Genomic DNA, 16,261 nt, shown 5'->3' on the forward strand with positions numbered 1-16,261 from the left:
GATGAATACAGTGGTGTGAAAGTGTTCGCCCCCTTCCTGATATCTTATTCTTTTGCATGTTTGTCACTTAAATATTTCAGATCACAAAACAAATGTAAATATTAGACAAAGATAACACAAGTAACCGCAAAATGCAGTTTTTAAATTAAGGTCTTTATTAAGGGAAAAAGAAATCCAAACCTACAGGGCCCTGTGTGAAAGTGATTACCCCCTAAACATAATAACTGGTTGGGCTCTTTAGCAGCAACAACTGCAATCAAGCATTTGCGATAATTGGCAATGAGTCTTTACAACGCTCTGGAGGAATTTTGGCCGCTCATCTTTACAGAGCTGTTGTCTTTCAGGATCATTTGAGGGTTTCCGATCATGAATCACCTTTTTAAGGTCCGGCTACAGCATCTCAGTCAGATTAAGGTCAGGACTTTGACTAGGCCACTCCAAAGTTTTAATCTTGTATTTCTTCAGCTATTCAGAGGTGGACTTGCTGGTGTGTTTAGGATCATTGTCCTGCTGCATAACCCAAGTGCATTTCAGCTTGAGGTCACGTACAGATGGCCCGACGTTCTCAGTCAGGATGTTTTGTAGACAGCAGAATTCATGGTTCCATTTACCACAGCAAGTCTTCCAAGTCCTGAAGCAGCAAAATAGCCCCAGACCATCACACTACCACCACCATATATTATTGTTGGTATGATGTTCCTTTTCTGAAATGCTGTTTCTTCTACGGCAGATGTAATGGGACATACACTTTCCAAAAAGTTAAACTTTTGTCAGTCCACAGAGTATTTTCTCAAAAGTCTTGGCGGTCATCAAGATGTTTTTTGGCAAAACTGAAGCTATCCTTTTATGTTCTTTTTTTTTTTTTCTTTTCTCAGCAGTGGTTTTCATCTTGGAACTCCACCATGCTGCCATTTTTGCCCAGTCTTTCTTATGATGGAGTCGTGAACATTGACCTTAACTGAGGCAAGTGAGGCCTGCTGTTCTTTAGATGTTGTTGTGGGGTCTTTTGTGATGTCTTGGAGTAATTTTGGTCGGCCACTCCTGGGAAGGTTCATCACTGTTCCAGGTTTTCGACATTTGTAGATAATGGATCCCAAAGCTTTAGAAATGGCTTTATAACCTTTTCCAGACAGATCTCAATTACTTTTCTCATTTGTTCCTGAATTTCTTTGGATCACAGCATGATGTCTAGCTTTTGAGGATCTTTTGGTCTACTTCACTTTGTCAGGCAGGTCCTATTTAAGGGATTTCTTGATTGACAACAGGTGTGCCAGTAATCAGGCCTGTGTGTGGCTAGGGAAATCGAACTCCGCTTTCCAAAGATGTGATAATTTAAAGGTAGTTTATGTTTTAAGGAATGGAGACAATCACTTTCACACAGGGCCCTGTAGGTTTGGATTTCATTTTCCTTTAATAATAAAGACCTTAATTTAAAAACACAAAATGCAGTTATCTTTGTCAAATATTACATTCGTTTTGTGATTTGAAACATTTAAGTGACAAACATACAAAAGAATAAGAAATCAGGAAGGGGGCAAACACTTTTTCACACCACTGTATTGGGGTCTGCATCGATCTAATATTTATGGGAGTTATTTTTTCATTTTCGTAGCAAAGGGATGAACATAATACTTTCACTCACATCACTTTAAGGCCATTCTAACTTAACCTTAATAACATTCCAATGAATGATGCTATCCATGCCATGTTTCATCTCTTAAGAATAACTACACACGGCATCATTGTAACTTGGCTTAGAAACACATCTTATACCTAGGGTTCTACGTGGATATCCTACATGGTTCTGTACCCCGGAAACTAGTATCCTATAGAGAAATAGTGTAGACCAGAACAAAGCAAAAAGAAGATTGTGAGACAAAATATCAGAAAATAAGTATTTTTCTTCCTTTTTAGATCAATCTTTATTGTGAAAATTGCAAAGACATAAAAACATAGAGCATTAAAAAAAAAAAAAAAAGCACCCCATCCCGCACTATCAATAACTGTAACCCAAACAAATTGAAATTGCGGTGATTAATAAACCAATAGTCACTATGCCGGGGTGAAAGACTCCATCTGCATCCTATGGGTTTAACACTAAGTAGCAACCTGAATATTGTAACTCACTTGACAGGGCTGGGCATCACCAATAGACCCAACGCATGTTTCGTCTATTGCAGTCTTATGGGGTGGCCAATTTTCACAATAAAGATTGATCTAAAGGAAGAAAAAGACCTATTTTCTGATATTTTGTCTCACTATCTTCTTTTTCCTTTGTTCTGATCTACACTACTTCTCTATGGGATATCATGTTTCATTTCTGTAGAAAGGTAAAATTGTAATAAGAAAAATGACAACAATATCTACGACCTGAGACCTTCAGAGGCGAAGATATCCTGTAAATTGGGGATCTTATACAATTCTAACAGACGTAGCACATCGCACAATCAGCCCCTACATGAGCTCATGAAGGGGAGGTGTGTGGGCATTAACAAGCTAATAAAAAGCAGTATTTCAGTTTGGTTATTTGTCAGTCCTGGAAGATACAGCTTGCTGTGAATTCTGTTTTCCTGGAGTACCTCCTTCCGCTAAGCTCTGAGCCATTCCTGCAACGTCAGGTTTAGTACTTTTCTTCCGTTATTCCTTCTTATTTTGTGTAATATATATATCGTATGGTTTTGTTTCATCTTTGTATATTTTTTATAGACTCTACCTACCTTCACTGATTAAATATATAATGTAATAGCTTTGTTCCTCTGAAAGCTTCAACCCTGAAGCCATATGCTACCTGGAAAGGGTGTTCAGTCGGCCTGTAGAAACGATTGGTGGTGGCAGCTAGTGGGTTCTTTCTGTTATTGCGGAGCTGGCAGTGACCGTACTGGGTATATGTGTATATATCGGAGGTGTATATACCATATGCTCACTGTGAGTTCCCCAAAAACCGACCTAGTAGTGGAAGGAGCTGCAGCCTCGTTCATCAATTATCAGTCAAATTGCGTAATTGCCCTGAAGATCGGAGGCAGCGAAGTTGCGTTCTCTTACAAACTTGTGGCAGCGGTGTGATGTGCGTGATCTCTCTGGTGTCATCCGTGAATTCTGTATTATACTCCAGAGCTGCACTTACTATTCTGCTTGTGCAGTCACTGTGTACATACATTACATTACTGATCCTGAGTTACATCCTGTATTATACTCCAGAGCTGCACTCACTATTCTGCTGGTGCAGTCACTGTGTACATACATTACATTACTGATCCTGAGTTACATCCTGTATTATACTCCAGAGCTGCACTCACTGTTATACTGTTATGTAATGGGACCTGCAGGCTGAGCATGCTGGGAGTTGTAGTTCCTTACAACCTTTGGGCGCGGCATTGCTACCTGGAGTTTGCCCATCCTCCTGGTGGAGCGCAGTCCATAGTGTCTTCCCGCCGTCACCTGTAAATCATTGCTGTATGTAATATCATATATTGTGCATTATTGTATTATATGACCCAGTGCAAAGGCCGCCAGACTGCAGGTAAGAGCGAGGTCCTGAGCGGAGCCCGGCACTGCTTTTGTATGAGGGGCTGCCGCCCGGCACTGCTTTTGTATGAGGGGCTGCCGCCCGGCACTGCTTTTGTATGAGGGGCTGCCGCCCGGCACTGCTTTTGTATGAGGGGCTGCCGCCCGGCACTGCTTTTGTATGAGGGGCTGCCGCCCGGCACTGCTTTTGTATGAGGGGCTGCCGCCCGGCACTGCTTTTGTATGAGGGGCTGCCGCCCGGCACTGCTTTTGTATGAGGGGCTCACGCCCGGCACTGCTTTTGTATGAGGGGCTCACGCCCGGCACTGTGGTGTTTGTGGCTTCTCTCACTATACTATTTTCCTGATTCATTGTTGCTTTCCTGCCTTGGTTGTTCTTGTTCTGTATTCGGTGCTCCTCTTCTCTCGGTTACTCTCCGCCCTGTTTGGTTGTTCTTGTTCTGTATTCGGTGCCCCTCTTCTCTCGGTTACTCTCCGCCTTGTTTGGTTGTTCTTGTTCTGTATTCGGTGCTCCTCTTCTCTCGGTTACTCTCCGCCCTGCTTGGTTGTTCTTGTTCTGTATTCGGTGCCCCTCTTCTCTCGGTTACTCTCCGCCCTGCTTGGTTGTTCTTGTTCTGTATTCGGGTCCCCTCTTCTCTCGATTACTCTCCGCCCTGCTTGGTTGTTCTTGTTCTGTATTCGGTGCTCCTCTTCTCTCGGTTACTCTCCGCCCTGCTTGGTTGTTCTTGTTCTGTATTCGGTGCCCCTCTTCTCTCGGTTACTCTCCGCCCTGCTTGGTTGTTCTTGTTCTGTATTTGGTGCCCCTCTTCTCTCGGTTACTCTCCGCCCTGTTTGGTTGTTCTTGTTCTGTATTCGGTGCCCCTCTTCTCTCGGTTACTCTCCGCCCTGCTTGGTTGTTCTTGTTCTGTATTTGGTGCCCCTCTTCTCTCGGTTACTCTCCGCCTTGTTTGGTTGTTCTTGTTCTGTATTCGGTGCTCCTCTTCTCTCGGTTACTCTCCGCCCTGCTTGGTTGTTCTTGTTCTGTATTCGGTGCCCCTCTTCTCTCGGTTACTCTCCGCCCTGCTTGGTTGTTCTTGTTCTGTATTCGGGTCCCCTCTTCTCTCGATTACTCTCCGCCCTGCTTGGTTGTTCTTGTTCTGTATTCGGTGCTCCTCTTCTCTCGGTTACTCTCCGCCCTGCTTGGTTGTTCTTGTTCTGTATTCGGTGCCCCTCTTCTCTCGGTTACTCTCCGCCCTGCTTGGTTGTTCTTGTTCTGTATTTGGTGCCCCTCTTCTCTCGGTTACTCTCCGCCCTGTTTGGTTGTTCTTGTTCTGTATTCGGTGCCCCTCTTCTCTCGATTACTCTCCGCCCTGCTTGGTTGTTCTTGTTCTGTATTTGGTGCCCCTCTTCTCTCGGTTACTCTCCGCCCTGTTTGGTTGTTCTTGTTCTGTATTCGGTGCCCCTCTTCTCTCGATTACTCTCCGCCCTGCTTGGTTGTTCTTGTTCTGTATTCGGTGCCCCTCTTCTCTCGGTTACTCTCCGCCCTGCTTGGTTGTTCTTGTTCTGTATTCAGTGCCCCTCTTCTCTCGGTTACTCTCCGCCCTGCTTGGTTGTGTTTCTTTTTGTATTAGTCCAATAACGGTAAAGTGAGGAAAATAACTTTTATTTGGCTCATATTTTCTGCCCTATATCTGACTGTGCACCTGTAGAAGGGTGCTGCTGGTGAGGGGGAACTCGAGGGGTCCTCAGCTGTGCACCGCAGCGATGTCCGCCAGCCCCCGCTGTAGCTAGCCGCCTCTACTCCAGGATGGATAATGTGCAGGAGCGAGCCCAGCGGACAGCGGCTCAATGTAGCCACTAACAAAAAGGGAAGACAGATACAAGAGCACCGAGAGCCCAAAATACCAGTAATTAGGATATGGGATAAACGACCATAAGAAATGTGCGGAAAGGAAAAAGTCATTGGTCACTGACTAATGTGAGGAAATCCAAAGCCTGTGGAGCCAATGCAAACATGGGATTTAGGAAATTTAAAATACATAAGACCGTGTATAAAGTCACCAATAAAAAAATAATGAAACTAAGTGCAAACTGAATGGAAGTCATGATAAAGCATAATAGCCAATAATCAATACGTGCACATTAAATACATATCTAGGGCAAGTGTCCATGAAGGAAGGGTAAGAGGATTAAATGGATGTATACTAAGTAAAAGATGACAATATGGATGTATAACCAATTCATAATGTATATAATGTAAAACTACATAAAATAATATTGTAACGAGACCTCGGGAAAACATAAGGAGCGATTGTGTATAAATAAGACGCAATTTACTATAGAGAAAGTGCAGAGAAACCTGCGGGAAGTTTCCTCAAAGAACAAAATTAATAACAAGATGTGAAAAACGAATCTCCATGCCTGGATGAAAACGGGAGACTAGAGAAAATGGGGATAAGATAATACTGAATTTTTGCTGAAAATGAAGAAAAAAAACATAATAGAAATGAAAAATAAGTAACATCAAAAAACATAAAAATGGCTCCAAAATATCCTCTAGACCCCAAACTGGGAGAAATACAGCAATAACCAATGGATGTGGAGGAGCGTAAATGATATAACCTCAGGTATTTATATCTTCATTATTTATATCTCAGGTATCTACATCTTGGGTATTTTTATGGGGCTGTAGTTTTCCATTGTCACCACTATCTCCGGCATTTGTCTCTTCAGTATTTATATCTTGGGTATTGGAACGTAACGACTACAAGTAAATCTGGCTAAGTCTGGCTGCGTTTAGCTGTGTCGGTGGGTGATCCAGTAGATCCTTTCCTAATGTGTCCTGTCTTAGAATAGGTCGGTATAATGAAGTGATATTTGCCGGTTCCTTACATTCTCAGTGATGATTGGCTATACATCGGAGTATTCTGATTCCCTCTTGGTTTAGAGATGAGCGGCGCCGGTCTATCTGTTTGTTGGACTTGAGTATTATGTTCTGATTTGTGTCCCCCGTGTAAAACTTTTTTGGTGGAATTCTGGGCTCACTGTTTAAATTCTTTCTTAAGATCACAGATGAGTGTAGCACGAATGAACCGGCTTTTGTAGGTAGACCCGGTTGGTACGTGATGAGAAGGTTCGATGATTTCATTGTTATTAAGGTGAGATAAGAAGTCGTCCAGTTCACGTCTAGGGCCCTGATCACAAACATTACATCTAAAGACCATCCATGAATTACTAGACACAATGGTTTGAATCTGTTCCCATTCTCACATGCCGAGGAAGAGGATGGCGTATGAGGACGCACAAGCCGTAAATAGTATCTATCCTTGAATACAAAATATTTGGGAAGCAGAATAAATTCCATCCGACACAAGTAATCCCACCAATGTCCTTGCCAGGCCGCGGCTGGATGAGAAGAATCTAATGGCAGTGAGACCCTACTGATACTCGTGTGGCAAGGGCCTAACGGGAAACATGTCTGCACCCATCACTCCTCCATCTGGTCTCTGTGAGACCTCCGCGGAGTCCCAAGCCTAACTGGAAACATGTCTGCACCCATCACTCCTCCATCCGGTCTCTGTGAGACCTCCGCGGAGTCCCAAGCCTAACGGGAAACATGTCTGCATCCATCACTCCTCCATCTGGTCTCTGTGAGACCTCCATGAAGTCCCAAGCCTAACGGGAAACATGTCTGCACCCATCACTCCTCCATCTGGTCTCTGTGAGACCTCCATGAAGTCCCAAGCCTAACGGGAAACATGTCTGCACCCATCACTCCTCCATCTGGTCTCTGTGAGACCTCCATGAAGTCCCAAGCCTAACGGGAAACATGTCTGCACCCATCACTCCTCCATCTGGTCTCTGTGAGACCTCTATGAAGTCCCAAGCCTAACGGGAAACATGTCTGCACCCATCACTCCTCCATCTGGTCTCTGTGAGACCTCCATGAAGTCCCAAGCCTAACGGGAAACATGTCTGCACCCATCACTCCTCCATCTGGTCTCTGTGAGACCTCCACGGAGTCCCAAATATAAGACTGTAATTCTATAACAATTGGTTTTAGATGATCCAAAATCCTTGAATTTGCTCCGCATAAGCTGCTATTTCCGCCCATAATCGGACGTCCTGAGGAGTAAACCAGATTTTTAATGCTCCTTTGGGAAGTGAAGGCAGAGCCATCTCACACCATTTAACAAATATTTCTACTGGTGAACCGAGAGTAAAAGTCGAGAATAAGGAAGATTTTTTTTTTTTTTTCCTAATAAATTCAGGAAATATTACACGTGGAAGATAACAACAGCTGAGCCAAAAGATCTTCTAGTGTTTGTATCTCCTGTAGAAAAAAAGGATGACTGGGCAAATTATGAGTGATATTTTTTTTTAGTAATATTTAGTAATATTTTTTATGGCAATCAAAACTTGCGACCGTCTTAAACCTACACGAAGAATAGCGGTGAGATCTGATCAGGTGTAAAACGATTATTTTTATAGCACCATTTATTCCCGGCTGCTGTACATGTGAATAGGGCTACATACTAAAATATATATAATCAATCTATAATATAACGCTACAAGCGTCCCTCTGTCTGAAGCCTCCACACGCCTGCGCAGTCTGGCTCCAGACAGAAGCACGCATGGAGCCGTTACAGGTAAGAGGAGTGTATGGCGCCGGAGATCGCAGTATGTGTAGACACTGAACGCATACCATGATCTCCGGCACCATACTTACCTGACGGGGAGGAGCATTGCTGCGGCGCCTCTCTTCTGGCCGGAAACCGGGGGCGGAGTGAAGGCGTCTGAATATGCGCATAGCGCTATCCGGCACCGTTTTACTGAAGACACATTTGCAGTGTGTCTTCAGCAAAATGGCGCCAGACAGTGCGGTATGGGCATGCGCGTATTCCGGCGCCACACTTCTCCCCCGGCCTCCGGCAGAACAGGACACAGCAGCGCTGGAGAACAGGGAAGAAGGGTGAGTATATGGGTTTATTTTTATTTTTTTTGTATGTGTGCAGCGTGAAAGGGATGAGGGGGCCAGGATTGGGGTGTGAGGGGTGCCACGCATACCAGGATTGGGGTGTGAGGGGTGCCACGCATACCAGGATTGGGGTGTGAGGGGTGCCACACATACCAGGATTGGGGTGTGAGGGGTGCCACGCATACCAGGATAGGGATGAGGGGTACCATACATACCAGGATAGGAATGAGCGATGGGGTACCATGCATACCAGGATTGGGGGTGAGGGGACCATGCATGCCAGGATTGGGGGATGAGGGGTGCCATGCATACCAGGATTGGGGATGACTGAGCTAAACATACCAGGATTGGGGATGAGGGGTGCCATGCATACCAGGATTGGGGTGTGAGGGGGGGGGGCACGCATACCAGGATAGGGATGAGGGGTACCATACATACCAGGATAGGAATGAGCGATGGGGTACCATGCATACCAGGATTGGGGGATGAGGGGTGCCATGCATACCAGGATTGGGGGTGAGGGGACCATGCATGCCAGGATTGGGGATGAGGGGTACCATGCATGCCAGGATTGGGGGTGAGGGGGTGCCATGCATACCAGGATAGGGATGAGGGCAGCACATAACAGGATGGAGGAACAGGATTGGGGAGCACAAATACCAGCATGAAAGACCATATAATTCTGAAAAGGCTCGCCACCCGGGCGTAGAACTGGCTCAATAGCTAGTATATATAATTACAAAGAACAAACGAACAGTGACCGACAGATACAGAGGGGAAGAGGTCCCAGGTTTACAATCTACAGGTTAATGGGGAGCAGACCATGGTTTGGTAGGAGTAGCTCCAGTGATAGTGAGGTGACAGTGGAGTTATCAGATGTTGTAGTGAGGTGACGGTGGGGTTACTACAGGATGTAGTGAGGTGACAAAAGGGTTCTTGCAGACCGTAGACTTTCCTATAAAGATGAGTTTTAAGGTTACGTCTGAAGGTTCTACATGTTGGAGACAGTTGGATGCTTCAGCAGTGAATTCCAGAGAACGGGAGGCGCTCAGAAAAATTTTGGAGGCGATTGAGTGAGGAATGTACAAGAGCGGATAAGAGGAGGAAGTCTTCTGAGGACTGAAAGTTATGTGTGGGACGTTACCGGGAGATTAGTTTGGAGACATATTGAGGAGACATACTATGGATGGTATTGTAGCTCATTATTACTAACCTAGACTCACTGGGGAAATGGAAGCCAAAGGTTTTACAGAGGGATGAAGCAGAGGAGTAATGAGGAAAGAGGTGGATTAATTGGACAGTAGAGTTAAGGACGGACTGGAGATATGCGGGAATGTTCGCCAGGAGGCCACAGAGGAGGATATTGCAATAGTGAAGAGGGGAGATGATGAGGGCATGCACTAACATTTTAGTAGATTGGTTGGAGGTGGCCTGGGCTTGGATGTGTGGTATGAAGGACAGAACAGAGTTAAGGGTTACTCCGAGGCAGTGGACTTGTGATACAGGGGAAAGCCTGGAGTCATTTATAGTGATAGATCGATTGGGTAGAGGTTCTCGGAGGAAAGATGATGAGTTCAGGTTTGTCCACATTGAGTTTTAGAAAGCGAGAGGAGAAGGATGATATGGCTGACATACGCTCTGGGATTCTGGACAGCAGAGAGGTGACATCTGTACCAGAGAGGTAGATCTGTAAGTCATCAGCATATAGGTTATACTAGAAGCCATAGGACTTTGAGTTGTCCTAGCTCAAAGGTATAATTAGGAAAAAAAGTAGGGGTTCTAAGATGGAGCCTTGAGGGACTCCAACCGAGAGAGGGTGGGATAAAGAGGTCATATGAGATTGGGAGATGCTAGATATGCTGTTAGTGAGGTATAAGGAGATCCAAAAGAGGGCAAGGTCTGTGATACAGAGGAAGAGAGGATCTGTAGTAGGAGGGAGTAGGCGACTGTATCAAAGCGAGAGAACAGGTCTAGGAGAAGGGGCAGAAAATAATGTAAAATACGGAGGATGGTTCTAGGAGGGGGAGCACAGAGTAATGTAGAAGGCAGAGGACGGGTCTAGGAGGAAGAGCACAGAGTAATGTAGAAGGCAGAGGACAGGTCTAGGAGGAGCACAGTGTAACGGGTCTGGGAGGCGGAACCTCTGAGCTACTATACAAGGGGGCGGTCCTTGTAAGGGAGCGGGTGGCGACCAGGCAGGCAGTCACAGCAGGTGACCGGGACAGTCTCTAGAAGAACGGGCAGGAGGTCACGGCAAGTGACCGGGGCAGTCTCTGGATGAACGGGCAGATGGTCACGGCAAGTGACCGGGGCAGTCTCTGGGTGAACGGGCAGATGGTCACGGCAAGTGACCGGGGCAGTCTCTGGGTGAACGGGCAGATGGTCACGGCAAGTGACCGGGGCAGTCTCTGGGTAAAGGGTTGGTACGACCTGTGGCGGCTGATGGTAGACGTGAGCTCCCAGGTGAGCAGGCGAGAGTCTCTGGATGAACGGGTGGTCACAGCATGTGACGGCGGAGCCTCCAGGAAGACCAACAGACAGGCGGCAGATGAGCGCTCCCAGGTGAGCGGGCAGAAGTCTCTGGACAGGCGGGTGGTCACAGCACGTGACGGCAGAGCCTCCAGGTAGGCTAGCAGACAGGCAGCAGATGAGCGCTCCCAGGTGAGCGGGCAGGAGTCACTGGACAGGCAGGTGGTCACAGCACGTGACTGCAGAGCCTCCAGGTAGGCTAGCAGGCAGGTAGCAGATGTGCGCTTCCAGGTGAGTGGGCAAGCTGGTCCATAGACAGACTGACAAGAGTTGGAAGGCAGACCGTCGGACCTCAGGCAAGCAGGCAGGTAGTTGATGTGCGCTCCCAGGTGAGCGGGCAAGCTGGTCCTTAGACAGACTGACAGGAGTAGTAAGGCAGACCGTCGGACCTCAGGCTAGCAAGCAGGTAGCAGAATATCAGGCAGGAATAAGACAGCAAGCTGGCAGGAATCTGGCAGGTATCTGGCAGGTAACTGGCAACGGGACCTGAGGGCTGAAGCAGAGTAGTGAACAGTGCAACAACATTGCTCGGGCACCTCCATTTTGGAGGAGGTGCCTTATATATGGTGAAGTCCTCCGGCCATTGGCCGGGGACTCCTTAGGACGGCGCGCGCGGCCCCTTTAAGAGGGAGGGAGAGCGCGCGTGCGCGCCCTAAGCACAGTGGCCGGGAAGGAGCGCGCGCTGCCAGCAGAGCGGGAGGAGGACGCCGGGCACGGAGCAGAGAGGTGAGGGGAACAGCGTCCCTGCCTAGCAGAGGGCAGGGACGCGGGCGCTACAGTACCCCCCCTTTAGGCCCCCCCTTTTTTAGGCCAGACAGAAATTTAGCAAGGATGAGCGGGGCATGGATGTTCTCCCGGGGCTCCCACGTTCTCTCCTCAGGACCAAACCCCTTCCAATCTACTAGAAAAAAGGTCTTTCCTCTTACCCTTTTGGTGGCAAGAATGTTCTCTACCTCAAACTCGTCCTCAGCAGAAACCGGAGCAGGAGGCGTACCTGTAGACTTGGAAAAAGAGTTAAGTACCACAGGTTTGAGGAGAGATACATGGAAGGAGTTAGGGATCCGTAAGTTGGCCGGGAGTTTCAATTTATAGGCCACCGGGTTGATCTGACTGATGACCTCCAGAGGACCGATGAACCGAGGCCCTAACTTGTAAGAAGGTATCTTGAGTCGGACATATTTAGATGAGAGCCAGACTTTATCTCCAGGACGAAATTGTGGAGGATCCAGGCGTTTTTTGTCAGCGTGTCTTTTCATCCGTTCGGACGACTGAAGGAGTGCGGATCGGGTACTCTCCCAAATGGAGGAAAATTTGCTAACGAGAGATTCCGCAGCCGGGTTGTCCACCGAGGTGGAGACAGGAAAAGGAATCCGAGGATGCTGACCGAAGACTACAAAAAACGGGGATTTGGAGGAGGATTCGCTCTCGTGATTTTTATAAGAGAACTCGGCCCATGGTAGGAGATCCACCCAGTCTGAATGATGGGCATTAACGAAGTGCCGGAGGTAACTGGTCAGGTTCTGATTGATCCGCTCCACTTGACCATTGGACTGTGGGTGGTAAGCGGAAGAGAAGTCCAGGGTGACGTCTAGCAGTTTACAAGTGGCTCTCCAGAAGCGTGAGGTGAACTGTACCCCACGATCCGACACGATGTGGAGGGGCAGGCCATGAAGACGAAAGATGTGACGAATAAAGTCTTTAGCTAGCTCGGGTGCAGACGGGAGGCCTGGCAGGGGAACGAAATGAGCCATCTTGGAGAAGCGGTCAGCGACCACCCAAATGACCGTACAACCGGCAGAGACTGGGAGGTCTGTTATAAAGTCCATTGCTATATGCTGCCAGGGGGCAGCAGGTACAGAAAGCGGAAGGAGGCGACCGGCTGGCAGATGTCTCGGAACCTTGTTGCGGGCGCAGGACACACAGGCAGAAACAAAGTCTATTACGTCCTTGTGCAGGGTAGGCCACCAGTAGTGCCGGGTAATAAGCTGGAGGGTCTTTTTCTGACCGGCGTGGTCAGCCAGTTTAGACGAGTGACCCCAGTGAAGGATCTTCTCCCGATCAGGTACTGATACGAACGTCTTTCCGGGAGGGAGACAATTTAGACTCACGGGAGCCACCTGCATTACTCTGGCGGGATCGATGATGTGTTTCGGATCTTCCTCGAGATCAGACACCAGAAAGGATCGAGACAAGGCGTCCGCCTTGACGTTTTTGTCAGCCGGGCGAAAATGAAGAACAAAATCAAAGCGAGCAAAAAACAAGGACCACCGGGCTTGGCGCGGGTTAAGTTTCTGGGCATGCTGGAGGTAAGCCAAGTTCTTGTGGTCAGTGTAAATTATTACCGGGTGAAGAGCCCCCTCGAGCAGGTAACGCCACTCATCCAATGCCAGTTTGATGGCCAATAACTCTCGGTCTCCTATGGAATAATTGCGCTCTGAGGAGGAGAAGAGTTTAGAGAAGAAGCCGCAAGTTACCATCCTCCCGGAAGATGATTTTTGAGTAAGTACCGCTCCGGCTCCAGAGGAGAAGGCGTCAACTTCCAGGAAGAACTGCTTGTTGCCGTCCGGGCGATGCAGCACCGGGGCGGAAGAGAAGGCCTGTTTTAAGGAAAGAAAGGCCTCCTCTGCTTCGGGCGGCCACTCTTTGGGATTAGTACCCTTACGGGTGAGAGCGGAAATTGGGGCAGTCCGGGAAGAGAAGTGCGGTATGAAGAGGCGGTAGTAGTTGGCGAAGCCCAGGAACCGCTGAATGGCCTTCAACCCCTCCGGTCGAGGCCATTTCTCGATGGCAGACAGTTTCTCTGGATCCATTCGTAGGCCGGTCTGAGAAATAATGTAGCCCAAAAACGGAAGCGAGGTCTGCTCAAAGAGGCACTTCTCGTATTTAGCGAAGAGGTGATTCTGCCTGAGCCTGAGCAGGACCTGACGAACGTCCCTCCGGTGAGTCTGGAGATCCGGAGAGAAGACCAAGATGTCGTCCAGGTACACCACTACGCAGGAGTAGAGAAGGTCCCGGAAGATGTCATTGACCAACTCTTGAAAGACGGCAGGAGCGTTACAGAGACCAAAGGGCATTACCAGATATTCATAGTGGCCGTCCCGGGTGTTGAATGCCGTCTTCCATTCATCCCCCTGACGGATACGAACCAGGTTGTACGCCCCACGGAGGTCCAGTTTGGTGAAGATTCTAGCCCCCCTCAGACGATCAAATAACTCCGGAATGAGCGGAAGGGGGTACTTATTCTTCACCGTGATCTGGTTAAGGCCTCTATAGTCTATACAGGGACGGAGAGAGCCGTCCTTCTTTTTGACGAAAAAGAAGCCTGCTCCCGCCGGGGAGGTAGATTTCCGGATGAATCCCCTGGCCAGATTCTCCTCAATATATTCGGACATCGACCGGGTCTCAGCAGCGGATAATGGATAAATACGCCCACGGGGAGGAGTAGTACCAGGTAACAGGTCGATAGGGCAGTCGTATGGTCTATGAGGGGGTAGTGTCTCTGCCTCCTTTTTATTAAAGACATCAGCATAAGACCAATAAGGAATCGGAAGTCCAGGTAGATTAGCTGGGGTAGGAGAAGGACGGACGGGATGGACGGGAACCAGACAGGTCTTATGGCAGTCCTGTCCCCAGCGAAGGACTTCTCCGGTCTGCCAGTCAAGCACGGGTGCATGTCTCTGGAGCCAAGGTAGACCTAGCAAGAGGGCGTGAGAGAGTCCAGGCAGAACATGAAAGGAGATACTCTCAGAATGCAGCATTCCCACCTGTAGAGTAATGGATTCGGTGATGAGTTGGATGGGGCGTGGTAAGAGACCCCCATCCACGGCAGCAACAGACAAGGGTACAGCCAGAGGTTTGGTGGGGATGCGGTATTTCTCTACCAGGGACTGTGAAATAAGATTCCCGGCTGCTCCAGAGTCAAGTTGGGCTAGTTCGAAATAACGGTTCTCCCCGCAGACGATTGAGACTGACAGCAGCAGAGATGGAGAGGATTTATTCTTGTCTAGGTCGACCTCTCTGAGCGAACCTAGACACAGGCGTTTCCCGACCTCTCCGGGCAGGCACGGATCCGGTGCTCCTTACTGCCACAGTAGAAGCAGCTCCCCTCGGCACGGCGTAAGTCCTGACGGGTTTTTACCATCTTGGTCTGGTCGACCTGCATAGGCTCAGGAGAGTGTACCTGGGGAGAGACGGATTTCTGAAAAGTAGGAGCTAGACGTGGAAACCTCCTCTCACGGGTGACCTCTTTGGCACGCTCCTGGAACCGTAGGTCAATCCGGGTGGCAAGAGTTATTAGGTCATCGAGAGTGGTAGGAATGTCCCGACCGGCAAGTTCATCTTTAATACGGCCGGACAGACCCTCCCAGAAGACGGATACCAGAGCGTCGTTATCCCAGGCCAGCTCCGAGGCAAGGGTACGGAACCGTATGGCATATTGGCCCACGGTGAGACTTCCCTGACGGAGGCGTAGCAGTGATGATGCGGATGAGGTCTTCCGTCCGGGTTCGTCGAAGACTTTCCGGAAAGCCATGAGAAAGGCAGGCAAGTCGGACACCAGGGGGTCTCCTCTCTCCCATAGAGGATTTAGCCAGGCCAGGGCCTCCCCGGTGAGATGGGACATGATGAAGGCAATTTTGGCCCGGTCGGAGTTAAACTGGTGGGACAGGAGTTCAAAGTGCAGGGTGCACTGATTTATGAAGCCCCGAGCCTGGGCGGAGTCGCCTCCGAAGCGAGGAGGTGCAGAAAGCCGGGGTCCGGGGTAGGATACCATGGTATTAGTGGACAGCGGAGCTGCCGGATTGCGAGTCATGGCACTGGCGGAGGTTGCTGGCGGAGCAGTCAGAGTGTCCAGGCGAGAATTGACATTCCGCAGGTGACCCAGGATGGACTCCTGTTGGGACCTCTGACGGGACAGTTCATGACACAGGTCCGAGAGCGAGGGAGCTTGGGTGCCACCGGGTTCCATTGCCCGAGCAAACTGTAACGGGTCTGGGAGGCGGAACCTCTGAGCTACTATACAAGGGGGCGGTCCTTGTAAGGGAGCGGGTGGCGACCAGGCAGGCAGTCACAGCAGGTGACCGGGACAGTCTCTAGAAGAACGGGCAGGAGGTCACGGCAAGTGACCGGGGCAGTCTCTGGATGAACGGGCAGATGGTCACGGCAAGTGACCGGGGCAGTCTCTGGGTGAACGGGCAGATGGTCACGGCAAGTGACCGGGGCAGTCTCTGGGTGAACGGGCAGATGGTCACGG

At 48.9% G+C, this 16,261-nt stretch overlaps 1 protein-coding gene across 1 annotated transcript in view; it reads left to right on the top strand.

Annotated features, from left to right (window-relative positions):
* Window positions 1-3,492: 3,492 nt before the first annotated feature.
* LOC141164827 (putative N-acetyltransferase 8B) overlaps window positions 3,493-16,261 on the top strand; it is a 213,201-nt gene continuing 200,432 nt past the window's right edge. Inside the window, exon 1 of the mRNA XM_073650462.1 lies at window positions 3,493-3,520. The gene's annotated coding sequence lies outside the window, so the exon portion shown is untranslated. The remainder of the gene's footprint in view (window positions 3,521-16,261) is intronic.

Source organism: Phyllobates terribilis, unplaced genomic scaffold (assembly GCF_046119375.1).
Source record: "Phyllobates terribilis strain yellow unplaced genomic scaffold, ASM4611937v1 Scaffold_1__5_contigs__length_1240528914, whole genome shotgun sequence".
Taxonomy (NCBI): Eukaryota; Metazoa; Chordata; class Amphibia; order Anura; family Dendrobatidae; genus Phyllobates; species Phyllobates terribilis.